Source organism: Pleurodeles waltl, chromosome 1_1 (genome assembly GCF_031143425.1).
Source record: "Pleurodeles waltl isolate 20211129_DDA chromosome 1_1, aPleWal1.hap1.20221129, whole genome shotgun sequence".
Lineage (NCBI taxonomy): Eukaryota > Metazoa > Chordata > Amphibia > Caudata > Salamandridae > Pleurodeles > Pleurodeles waltl.
Window position 1 is genome coordinate 520,236,770 of NC_090436.1, and position 12,404 is coordinate 520,249,173.

Below are 12,404 nucleotides of genomic sequence, written 5' to 3' on the forward strand. Positions count from 1 at the left end.
TCGCGCTGTCCCGGTCTTACTTTATGCAGATGATGCAGTTTTAATGGCCAGGTCCCCGTTAGCCTTACAAAAACTTTTAACTACTTGTATTACATTTATGTCACAATTGGGTCTTACTGTCAATCGCTCAAAAACATTCATTATGAACTGTGGTGGGAAACGCGGCAAATCCTATAACATTACAACCGCGGATGGGAGAGTAGAAACTGCGCGTACCTTTTCCTATCTGGGCATAATGTTTGACAATCAGGGCTCCTGGGCTAATTGTAGGAAGACAAAAAAAGCCCAGCTTATAAAAACAACGATGGCTCTAAGGCTTTTTTCCAAAAGAATAGGGGGCATTGCCCCGCCAAATATGAAAAAAGTTTACAAAGCTAAGTGCATCCCAGCCGCCACGTATGGGTCCGGTATTTGGGGATACACCGATTGTAATCTGGTGCAGACGGTTGAAAATGATTTTATAAGATATCTATTGATGGTACCAAAGGTACTTCATCATACATAATTCATTCAGAACTGGGGTTCCCCTTTATTACCGACTTGATAAAGATTCAACCCTTACTGCTATGGCACAAAATTTGGACCTCAGAACATACTGAACTAAATAAGGCCATTTTGACTGACTGCATGGAGTCTATATACGCAATAAGGGTGCCTTGGCTAAGATACATTATGACTTTTTTTTAAAACATGGGCAACAAAGCTTATTACACAAATCCAGCTTTGCTGGTAACAATCTCTAGGAAGGATCTGAGTGCTCTGGCATTAAAATATCTAGAAGATTTACGATGGGAGGTCGAATCAAAAAAGCCCACCGTCATTCACAATCAAATAATCTTGTCGACGTAGGCCATTCAGCCTTATCTGACGAATGTGATAAATCCCCGCCATCGTTTTGTTCTCACCAGACTGAGGCTAGATATATTCCACCGTCTAGTGACCTTCCCAACTATGAATGACTGGAGCACCACCTTGAAGGCCTGCCCATGTGATGCAAAGGCACCACAAACCACAATCCATGTGGTTTTATTTTGCAAATTTTACGCCAAGCAAAGAAAGTGCTTAGTAGCCCCTCTTCTAAGGCTAATCAATCTCCCTCAGTGTCGTACCGCGTATGCCAGCCTCCAGGTGCTATCATCCATTGAGATGTGCGGAACCTTGGCCAATTTTTTATGCTCCGTATTAAACACAAGAAAGCACATGAGGGTAGCAATATAACTTGAATTATTTTATCTAACGGTTCGTATCTAGAAAAAAAAATTAAAGAACTTTTAAAAAAAAAATTCATGTATGGATCTTTTATTATTGTAAATCATTAAGATTTTAGCTTATTTATTGAATTTATCGTATAATAAAATGTAAAATATTTGTTACTTTTATGACTTGCTGAAAGTCGAATAAAGTTTTTTTGTACTTTACTTTATTGGGACTCCCATGGCACTAGCAACCAAAGTAATCCTACATCAGGACCTATCGCTGAGGGCGTAGATCAAAGCAGTTTCTAGTTCATGCTTGCGTCTTATTGGCCTTCGGCAAAAGGTTCTCCCTTTCTCATGAAAGAACCCCATGGCACCATGGATGCATTTTTGCTTCTTCTCCAGATTGAACTATTGCAGCAGCTTGTTCTGTGGCGTGCCTACTGCAATGTGTACAGAACTCTGCAATAAGGCTGGTGCAGAACCTACGCAAATTTTATCACGCATGTGATACACGTAGAGAATTACATTAGCTTGCCCTTTATAAAAGTGGGGATTCAAATGATTGTGCTGCGTCCATAAATCTTTTCTACAGCTGTGACGCTGCTGAGATTGAGACATTTTTCCATTGTTGCCACTAGACTCTGGTTCGATCAGTGTGCTATGGGAACCTCCTACTCAAGTCAAACAGAGGAATTCTGGACGTCGCACATATAGCTACAAGACACCAAGGCTTTGTATCAATTTGGCCCCACAGATCAGGAAAACCGCTAACGACCTTGCCTTAAGACTTTTCTTTTGTTCTTACCTGGCTACTTGAGCTTTTAGCTTTTCTGATTAGAATTCACATCATGTTTGAATTTGGTTCTTTCCTCTACAAATAATAAAATCACAGCCAAAGCAGTGTTGGCACATGACCTCCCCCACCCCCCAAACCACCAAGGAGATCTAGCTTCTTGTTTTTCCTCTTCCATCCTGTGGGAGTCAGGAAAAAACATCAGTATATGAATAAAATTACTTAACACACACAGAAAAGGTAAGAGACACGGATTGAAAGTTATGCAGGGGCCTTTCAAGCCAGGCTTTCCAGAGCTGTGGTTAGTGGCTTTCTCCTTGCCTCGGTGGAATGACATCTCAAACATGGCTTCCTTCAGATTAGCATTTGTGACAAGCATACTTCGTGTAAGTCCTTAAGTGCTATCCTGCGCCCAGCATGGTGTAAATTCAATCAATGCTTCAACAATTTACATATAGATGTATTAGAATACAAGAGATAGGAATGAGCCTCAGAGCACCCAGGAACCTGAATGACAAACACAATATATCGGCAGTCATGACTTTTGGTAAACCACACAAATTGGGTTGTAGGACACAACTATTTCTTAAATAAATACTTTCAAGATATTCTGGATCTCTTTCAGCTTTTCTAATGGGGTACCCAAAATTTAAGAAGGTCATGTTGGGTGGAACATTCTCTATCCAAAGAAAAGGTCTGTGAGCAACAGCAGTAGTGATGCAAAAGAAAATGAGGGGCCTAATTTAGAGTTTGGCAGATGGATACTTCATCACAAACGTGACGAATATCCCTTCTGCTGTATTACAAGTGCCATAGGATAAAATGCACTTGTAATAAGGTGGACGGGATACAGTGACATTTGTGACAGTCACCCGTCCACCAATTCTGTAAATCAGGCCCAAAGATTCTTCTATTCTAATAAGTTCTTTATGAGAACCGTACTGCAATAAGTCTATGTTCGATTTATAGTCTGGTTCTTGGTATTAACAATCTTATTCTAGTAACAGGGCCTAAAATTGCAATACAAAGTGAGGCCTTGGTTGGGATGTAGTGCAAAAGTTAGAATTATGCACTGCAGTTTTCTATTATTTAAAAAAATAACCAGAAGAAATTATTGTATTCTTCGTGGAGTTTCCTGAGGAATTAAGTTATTTTTGCCCATCACAGCTTTCCCCTTATACTACAATATTTCCCAATTTCCTGTATTGACACAATGCATTTCAGCTATCCGTTATAATACTGATCACGTCTTACATCACGTCAACTTTGATAGCGCCAGTGATGTCAGATCTGATGACACTAGTGATGCAATATCTGATGTCATTTTGATGCCATTAATAAAGGAACTTTTAAGATGACGTATCATGACATATATGATGTAGATCAGAAAGGCCCCATCATTTCTGCCCTTTGAATTGTAAGCCTAAAGACAGGTTTACTTTTTAAAATTAATTTCAGTGTTGTTCAAACATCTGGCACAACATATTCATTTCTTCTTACATTCTTTTTCAGTTAAACACAGGTATTTACATATGTTTGTGTATGTACCTCTATATATAGCCATGGGTTTGCATTTATTGTCGTATTTGTCGTATCCTTTGACTAAGTCAATAACTAAAAGAGCATCTTTCAATCTTCCCTGGAATGTAGGATTGCACGTCTCTATTCTTCCAACGCAGGGCTGATTGGTGGTAAGATATTACTGTCTGTTAGGGCTGGAAATCGTAGTAAAAGGTGGGTAGCAGCAAATTCTGGCAATCTGCCTAAACAGAAATCAATGAAACAAATTAATCCTTTGTAGGCTTCAGTGACACAGTAATCCATCATTCAGAGCTGCTTTTATACACCGAACCAGAGAGTGGAGCAAAGAGCCCCGGGGGACTTCACAGACAACAACTTACACCAACACTGGGAAAATTCAAGGCAATGAGTTTATTTAAAGAGGATAGATTTCAGTCGAGTAAAGCGTTTTCTTCCACGATGGATAAGGATAAGGGCAAATGCTTTCCTTTAGACAGAATTCCGTTTACTTACTCTGTAGAGGGTTGTATAAATGTAAATACATGTTTCTAAGGCCCTTTAAACAAATCTAATATTTAACAACAAAAGTATTTTAATACTAGTCACTTAAAATGCATTCAAGTGTTTTATTGAAAACTTAGCATAAGTTTTAGGCATTGTCACCAATGTCAGTGGCCAATGACTTTATGCGTATGTGTTGGTGCGAATGTGTGTGTATACACTTTTTGGTTTACACTAAAATTGGTAAATTGATTAATATGTTTTTAATAATTGAAATGTACTTTTAATTTTTAATAAAACTCACTTTAATTTTTTTGCGGTATGTGGATATACATTGTTGTTCTTCTATTATCTGCCATTCCAACTTGCCAAAGCAAGATGACACAGCAGATAAAAAGAGGGAACCTCCAGTACATTCAGGACAATGAGCAAATGTCAGATTGGAACAGATTCCATCCCATCAGCTATACCTGCCACAAGGCAGCATTCCAAACACCTTCTGAAATGCGTGACACATTGGAAAACATATCTAGTTGCAATATTGCACAGTAACAAAAGAATCAAGGAACCACCTCAGAGAACAATTGTACCAGCATGGGAAGTCCATTGTGAATAAACAGGATACTGTCTTGAGTCTCACCGTGAACAGGGACATTATTGCAGCTGGAGAAAACCAAGATGAGAGAACCATACAGTTACGGGGAAAACATCCTATAGCCCAACCACCATATACATGACAATTGGCCTCCTGAGCAGTAAAATGACAGATGAGAAAAAGAGTTTGAACTTCAAGGTGCAAAGATATCTCACTATTGAGCTCCCTCTTAGCACCAGCCAAGATGTCCATGGTTCCTAAGTTACGAGTAAAGTGCACATACAACATGCTAACTCACAGCATTGTGAGAAAGGGTACAATACAATCAAAGAGGCACCGCAATTGTCTGCAATAACAGCAGATTGAGGTGAAACAAGTTCAAATTTGGTGACACATGCACTCAATAAGACAGACCAGCTAGATGTCAGACTGCACATGCCAAAGACTCATAAGACAAAGGATCAAATACTGTAGTAGAAACAAAAATAGTCACCAGCACCCATAGTGATGAATTGATATTAAAGATCTAGGCTCATATTTATGGGGAATTGGTGTAGGGCAGCACAAGTCTCCTTGCTGCGCTGCCCTACGCCAATGTGAAAGGGCAGGAATGCACTGTATTTAGGAAATATGGTGCATCTCTGTCCTTTCCCCCTGTGCTGGTGCACACTTGGCTATCTAGCACCAACGCAGGCACCCTTGCAGCATGGTGCAAGGGTGCCTGCATTACATGCAGGATTGTTTTGTGTTTTTGTGCAAAGTGGCTGTGCGTGGCCTCAAGATATGGTTGAGAGGCTTGTGCCACCGGAGCGTAAAAAAAAAAAATTATGCCCAAGTGGCGCAAGCCTCGTATAAATATGCCCCATAGTGTGAAAACATCCATGTCCACTAAACCACCTGCTGACCTTCCATGAAAAGAAAAGCACAATTTGTGGTACACATAGCACAACCATAGTGGAATCAGCTGCCGCATAAGGAAGCCAAATTAGGAATGCCAGCAAAACCCCTGCATGCCAATCAGAGCAATCCAAATGGCAGTACATTTAGGGTATGTCCCACAGCACCAACTTAAGAGCACCCCATATCACCCCAACCATTCACCATAAACCGTACAGAGTCTATTGTTTAAGGACAAGATTCTAGCAAAATATAGAGTGAAGCCAGCAAGGACAAAAGACCATCTAGTAGTGCACCTAGCATGCCACAGGTAATAAATCCTTGGTGGTTACATCACCAATAGAGCTAGATCCCATGGTTGCTGCCTCCATTAAGAAATAGCATGAATGTCAGAAAGGACTAACAACTGGAACTTTAGTAGGAGGCCAGAAAAAACAACCAACAGAATTCCACAAGTATGAATCTCATGGGACGATGTCCAACATCCTCACACTACACCACCACAATCCAAACCTGACAATTTGGCCAGCAACACTGTTAACACAACAATAACTCATGTCTGGATGGGAGAGAGGCAGTACATGCATCACCAATGCAAACCTATGTACTTACTCAGGTGAGACTGCATGCAGAGAAGAGTCATCATGGATGCCACAGAGGGACCGGGACTTCTGTCAATATCCTCTGTTTGTAGTGGGACCTGCCAGCACCTGAATGACAAGGAATCACATATAAGCCAATCTTCAATGACACTGCCACCCAGCAGTACTTCAAGCCCTACCTGTCTTGCACTAAAGGAGGAGCAGATAAGAGCAGCAACACAAGTGAGGAAATTGTCAGCAGGCCATAGGGCCACTCAGCCCTAAACAGTACATCTTCCCCAGCAACTTTGTCATGTCTGTCTGCAGGCACAACAAATATAAAGTGTGTCGCCTCTCCACAGTGGTTATGGGTTGAGATGGGGTGGAGTCTAACCCAGAAGAGTCAGATTTGGTAGGGAAACTATAGAAAACAAGAAAAGACTTCAGGGATTTTGGGAGTCTATCGCTGAGGATGGGTGCATCACAGTGTCAGTAACAGAAAGTGTAAAAAGAAAGGTGGAGGTAATGCAACTTTCCATGTATTTTAGTTCATGGCACTACATCATACAACTTCGATATGATAAGATGACAGAGTGGATAGAGCTTACTTTAATAGTGGTACATGCCAAATCCCAGTTCTATCTCACTTCTTCAACAGAGCTCTGCGTCACTTGTCTCACTCATAACTGACGGTTGACTTTGTGCTGTCTGTGATATGTGTGTTTGTTTCTTATTGTACAAAACTACTTTATGCTATCCCAGTAAGCATTTTCTTTGTTTTATGAAATAAAAAACAATTTTTGTTATGCTGAAAGTCAGCCGGGCATGATACATGTCCTGAAACATTTTAAAGTAGTTTATTTGATACCCACTATGTGTCTTTGGCAGTACTCTTTCAATATAAAGAAACTATTGTTCAACATCCTCCCTGAAACTCAGGTGAAAGTCTGATTATCAGCAACAATTTCTACAACTCACTCAGCAATTAGACTTAGGGCCTCATTATGAGTGTGGCGGTCCGAGGGTCGCCACACTTGCGGTGACAGTTAGCCCGCCGTACTCCAGGTGATCCAACCACCACATTAGAACCCTGGCGGGTGGACATGCCAAAATACCTCCGTCACCACCAAGAATATTGTTCCAGATGGGCTGACTGCAGTCTAAGTTGTACTCAGCCACGGCAGCGCTGAACTCAGTGCCACACTGCTGATTACAACTCAGCTTTCCACCAGCCTTTCCATAGTGGTCACCCGCCATGAGAAGACTGTTGGAAAGCCAGTGCCGGGTGCCTCAGTGGGGCCCCTCAACTCCCATGGCATGGGCAGTGCAGGGGGCCCTCTGCCCAGCACCATCGGAATGGACGCTGCTTTGCAGACAGTGCGCATAACAATGGTGCTGGTGTGCTACGGTATAGGCCTTGGCTCCCTGACCAATACCATAGCACTGTTCCCGCCGGTCAGCCCGATGGGAACGGTGTAATACAATGTTCTCGCCGGTCAGCCCGGCAGGAACATTGTAATACGCTTGGGGGACACCACCACCAATCAGGCCCTTCATTTGGCTTAAACAAAAAAAATAAAGAATTCTAGATGTTGACCCCAAATACATCTTAAGTGAACTTCATATAATGCAATAAATTATTAATACCCAGAAGAAGGGAATCTGGCTCCAAGTCATTTTGTTTTTGTTCCCACTTCTACTGCCTTCTATAAACCTAAACGATATTGTTAAAGTTACCAATGGCATGCAGGTACATCTGTGTGCCATCATAATATGAAAAGGGGGCCAAGATTGAAGCAGATATTAAATAAGACAAAAAGCTACATGCAACAGATAACCTGCAGGACCCATAACCAGGACTAACCCAAGGGACGAGTGGTCAGAGCTATTTGCCCCAGATACCCTAGACCTACTGGCTGACACATGAGGTGGCCCAAATCCAAAAGGCTTTGCCTTCTGCTCCCACCTGTAAAATAACAGCATAACCATTATCAAACTCAGTCATAGTGAGACTTCTTCCATCAGCAGAAGGTAGGTAAACATTTAGCGTTATCAATAGTTCACTCCCTATGTCAGGTATGGGCTTTAATTCGAATGAATACTATCCAGTGGCCCATATTTCTCTAGTCAAAAAGTGAAATTATCGGCAGAACTAGAAGCGACTCAAGTCTATATTAACCATCTGAATTTACCTGGGACATTGACAACAAAAGGAGCTGCTATGAGTACACTTAACACATTAAGAGACAAGATGAAAACATAAAATCTTTCCAAGCAAACACGTTGGACAGTCTGTCACAAAAACGTTAAGTTTTCAGGGGTTTTTCTGTTCATTTATAATATGGGTCATAAAACCTTTCACGTTAACATAACTTAATGTCTACTTGATTCCTCAGGCTACAGACCTGTCAGAAGTGTATGGTGTTGCTAGCATTCTCCGAATACTTGGCTCCAGTGAGTCAAAAACTGCAAATATGTCTGAAAAATGTGAAGAGTGTTTAATAAATATACGATATACGACTTGGCATACATGTAGTTTAGTAGCTTTAAGAACTAACCTCGCCAGACTATTGTTTTTCCTAAAAAAAACATCGCACATATTATGCGGCAATAGAGGGGTTTTCGGGCAGCAGTCTTCATATATTTGGCTGGTAAACAGGCATTTGCATTTTACTTCCAACCCACTGCAACATACAGCATGGGGCAATGCTTCAGCCCATTTTACCCATTGGCATGATTCATTTTAAATGACTGCACAGAGACTGTGCTCATTGTTCACATCTACCTAAAAATAGTTCATTTCTCCTCAGTGACAAATGTGGCTCAACGTGTATTTTATTTTTTATATTCACTTTTAACACAAGCTATTGATTTTGTGTGCACTTCGAGTGCCCACTTAAATTGTGATTAATTTTCAGTCTCCTTTTTAAAGATGCTGTTATAAATTGTTTAAGTGGCACTGTAACATCCTACCTGCCAGCAATGTGAGGGTTTTTATTGGGTGATGATTTATTGTCTCCTTCACGAATAATAGTAATAATTATCAATGATAATAATAATAATAACAATATTATTATTAATAATAATAATATGCATGGTACAACTAGTCAGGCGTTTTATTGAAAAAAACATCACTATTAACTCAGGCACCATAATGAGTGTTTTTTAATTCAATGTTATGATTGTAAGGGTATGACAGCCATGTTTTAGAGGCTTCTTTTTTTCTTTTTTCTGTTTATTTAGGTGGCATATGCTTGCAATAAAAAAATAAACAATAACCCTCACACCAGCTTGCCAAAGCCATACGTTATGGCTTTGCCAACGCTTGCTTTATTCTGGGGATATGTGAAGTAAAAGATGTGGGATGCTGTTTATGTTGGCTTGCGTATACGAATATAGGATGGTATGGCATGCATTATTTGCAAGAAATTCAACAGCATAGGTTCGCATGTGTAAATGAGAGGAAACTGTGTTTTTGTAGTATGCTGTGAATTACACGGTGCGTTTGATAGGAGCCCGCTCACTGATCAATGTAAGTCACACCCTGCAAGTTCCATTCAGTTATCTGTTTTAACAAAATGTATGTTGTCAATAGGGTTTTTTCTGACTACTCAGCTCTCTGAATGCCAACATGTTACATGTGAAATTTGCATTAACATTGTGTGCTCGGTAACACGCTAAGCAGATTGGGACAAATGATAAAAAAATAGTTGCAAAATACTGATTCACTTATATTTAGGAAACACATACTAATAGCTTACAATTGCATTCAATGAGTCCATATCACAGAAGCACACAAGTTTGTCGACTAGCACACTGAAAACTGTCATCACACCCATTCCCACCATCCTTATAAAGGCCTGGCCAGGTTGGGACCTGCCCATTTGGGTTGAAATCCCGAACAAAGGGTTATACATGTGGATTTGTGATAAAATCATGTGGTCATCTAGAGTGTGGTGGGACTTCACATCTCTTATAAGGAGGGAGGGTCTGCTGACCACTAAGAATCCAGCCAAGAACTCTAGATTGTTGATCCTGCATTGAATGGCTGCTGTATTTCAATGGCATGCAACGAGGAAGAAAAGTGTGCGCAAACGGTGACCTGTGCTTATATGTTTTAAATGTATCTGACGAGACTGGCTTTACATATTGCATATGTGAAGTATTTATACATAATATTTGTGTTTAAACAATATATTAACCAGAAGCATCTTAAAAAATATTACATTATATTTCAAAAACTCCACTTGACATAAGTGGAGTGTATTCTTTTTAATATCAACTGAGTTACATGGCTAAACACATGTAGGACACCACTTTTACAAAAGGGGTGCATACATGTAAGATGGTACCGTGCTTGTTCTTAGCAGTGGGTTTCAGTGGTTGCAAACATAATTGTTGAGAACAACGTTTTTGCTTGCAGGACCTTTTGGGTAGGAAACCTTAGATGATCAAGAAATCCTTGCAGGATCAACACTAACCAGCCATTGCTGGATTTCCTAGACCACATGATGTTAAAAAATGCATTGCTTTATAGCTTTCTTTATAGGCAAGGATCCTCAGACTACTATGCAACAGGTAACTTGTTCACAGGTGACCTACATTAACGCACACATGTGGAACTTTAGGTTTGTTGTGATAACAAACAATCGAATGGCATTAACAGCTCGCATTTTGCAGTAGTTTTTAAGGAAAAATGAGACTGATCAGTAAGATTGCTGCTACAAGCTCTGGTTTTCATGGCAGTATGGGTAGAAGAACCTTGGTGATCAATGCAAGTTCCCTCTCACTGGATTTCCTTTGATAGCCTCCCTTAGATAAGAAATAATCTGTGGCTAGGCAGTGTATTGGGCATAGTTTTGGTGTTCTTGTACTTGTGCCTTAAAAGTGGCACCTGACAACTAAACCTAGACATAGGGTCTCCTTCAGCCCCCTGAACATTGAGTGGGCAATGAAGCCTGCTAATCTAGCCGCTGCTTGAAAGCCACTGGGTTTTTGTGCATAAATTGTGTACTTGTGGCTTTGCCATGAGAACTGACTCGATCACCACAGAGTCCTTTGACAGGTTTGTGCTCTTCATCTCCATTGTTGTTTCTACCGAAAAGACAACTTAAGGCATCTTGGCCTCGGGTTTACATGGGATAATGCAAGTTATAATTACGAAAGATGTAGCAGTCCTAAATCAGGCTTTTAGGGAAAGGGATATAAAGGAATTTTTAAGGGCTAGCTTTAAATTCTTCCTTAGGGAGTTATACCTGCATGTCAAAACGGATTTGGCGTTGCATCCGTTTAACGAGGATAGTAAGTCACTTTGCATCTAAATGAAACTGTTAATAAACGGGCATAATTTGCCAACCTCATTCTGTAGGCAGTTGGGTCCTACATATAAATTGCTAGTGAATCAATTTCCAAACCCGATTCACACAGCAGTTCTAGGAATAACTTCACCTTCCTAGAGATGCGGATGTGGCTCACAAATGAATTTCGAAACACGTCCTTAAGTTTAGAAAAAGCTTTATGAATTAGTAGCCATGAGTAAGCCACTTAAGCCTGGAGTATGACAGAACAGTTCATGGAAAATGCGTTGTGTATAATGGTTGCTATTACTGGAGTATTTCCCACTTAAGTCAGAACGACACAACTACTCATTGAAAAAAGCTTGATAAATATGCCTTTGAAGAAGGGCAATTTGCCCTTAACTGCCATGAAGGCAATACTGTTCAATCGATCACTTTTTATTGGTATTAACCATGACTGCTGAATAAAGTTTGCTCTCCTTCCATGTTATTCATCATCACTTTGTTGTTTCCCCATTGTGGGTGGGGAAAAGGGAGAATGTGCAATAAAAAAATGTAATGTTTTATGTGTATATGTGGGATCTGATATGTTTAATCAACGAACGTCACAGGTGAATGTCTATGTAAAACAAAGGAGCCAAGTAAAGTAATAGGTTGATGTCCATATATACGTTAATTCAATATAGGGTGAATGGAAATATTCTTCGCACCTTTTTCTCATTTTATTTTCAACACGTGTTTTCAATTTATAAGAAGTATAGGGACAGGCATGTTGTTAAGTCTACACCAACAACCCTGCCCACACAGAAAGGTGTCTGGCTGTTGTTCAATAACCAGACTAAGCGGAGACTGACATTTGGGGCCTGCAGATGAACAGTGCAGAGAGGCGGGCCCTTTCCCCTTGGGTGAGGTGTCTACATCCCTCCACCCCCCAGTTTGTAAAAGCTGCACAGACTCCCAAACCTGGGAGTACTCACTTTATTAAAGTTAGTATTGTGTGCCTTTACTTACATGTGGTCT

At 40.4% G+C, this 12,404-nt stretch overlaps 1 long non-coding RNA gene across 1 annotated transcript in view; it reads right to left on the reverse strand.

Annotated features, from left to right (window-relative positions):
- Positions 1-12,404, reverse strand: part of LOC138285424 (uncharacterized) — a 142,431-nt gene that overhangs the window by 109,914 nt on the left and 20,113 nt on the right. The window contains exons 2-4 of the long non-coding RNA XR_011201591.1: positions 8,493-8,565; positions 6,119-6,216; positions 3,541-3,755 (exon numbers count right to left, since the gene is read on the reverse strand). This is a non-coding gene — a long non-coding RNA (uncharacterized lncRNA). The remainder of the gene's footprint in view (positions 1-3,540; positions 3,756-6,118; positions 6,217-8,492; positions 8,566-12,404) is intronic.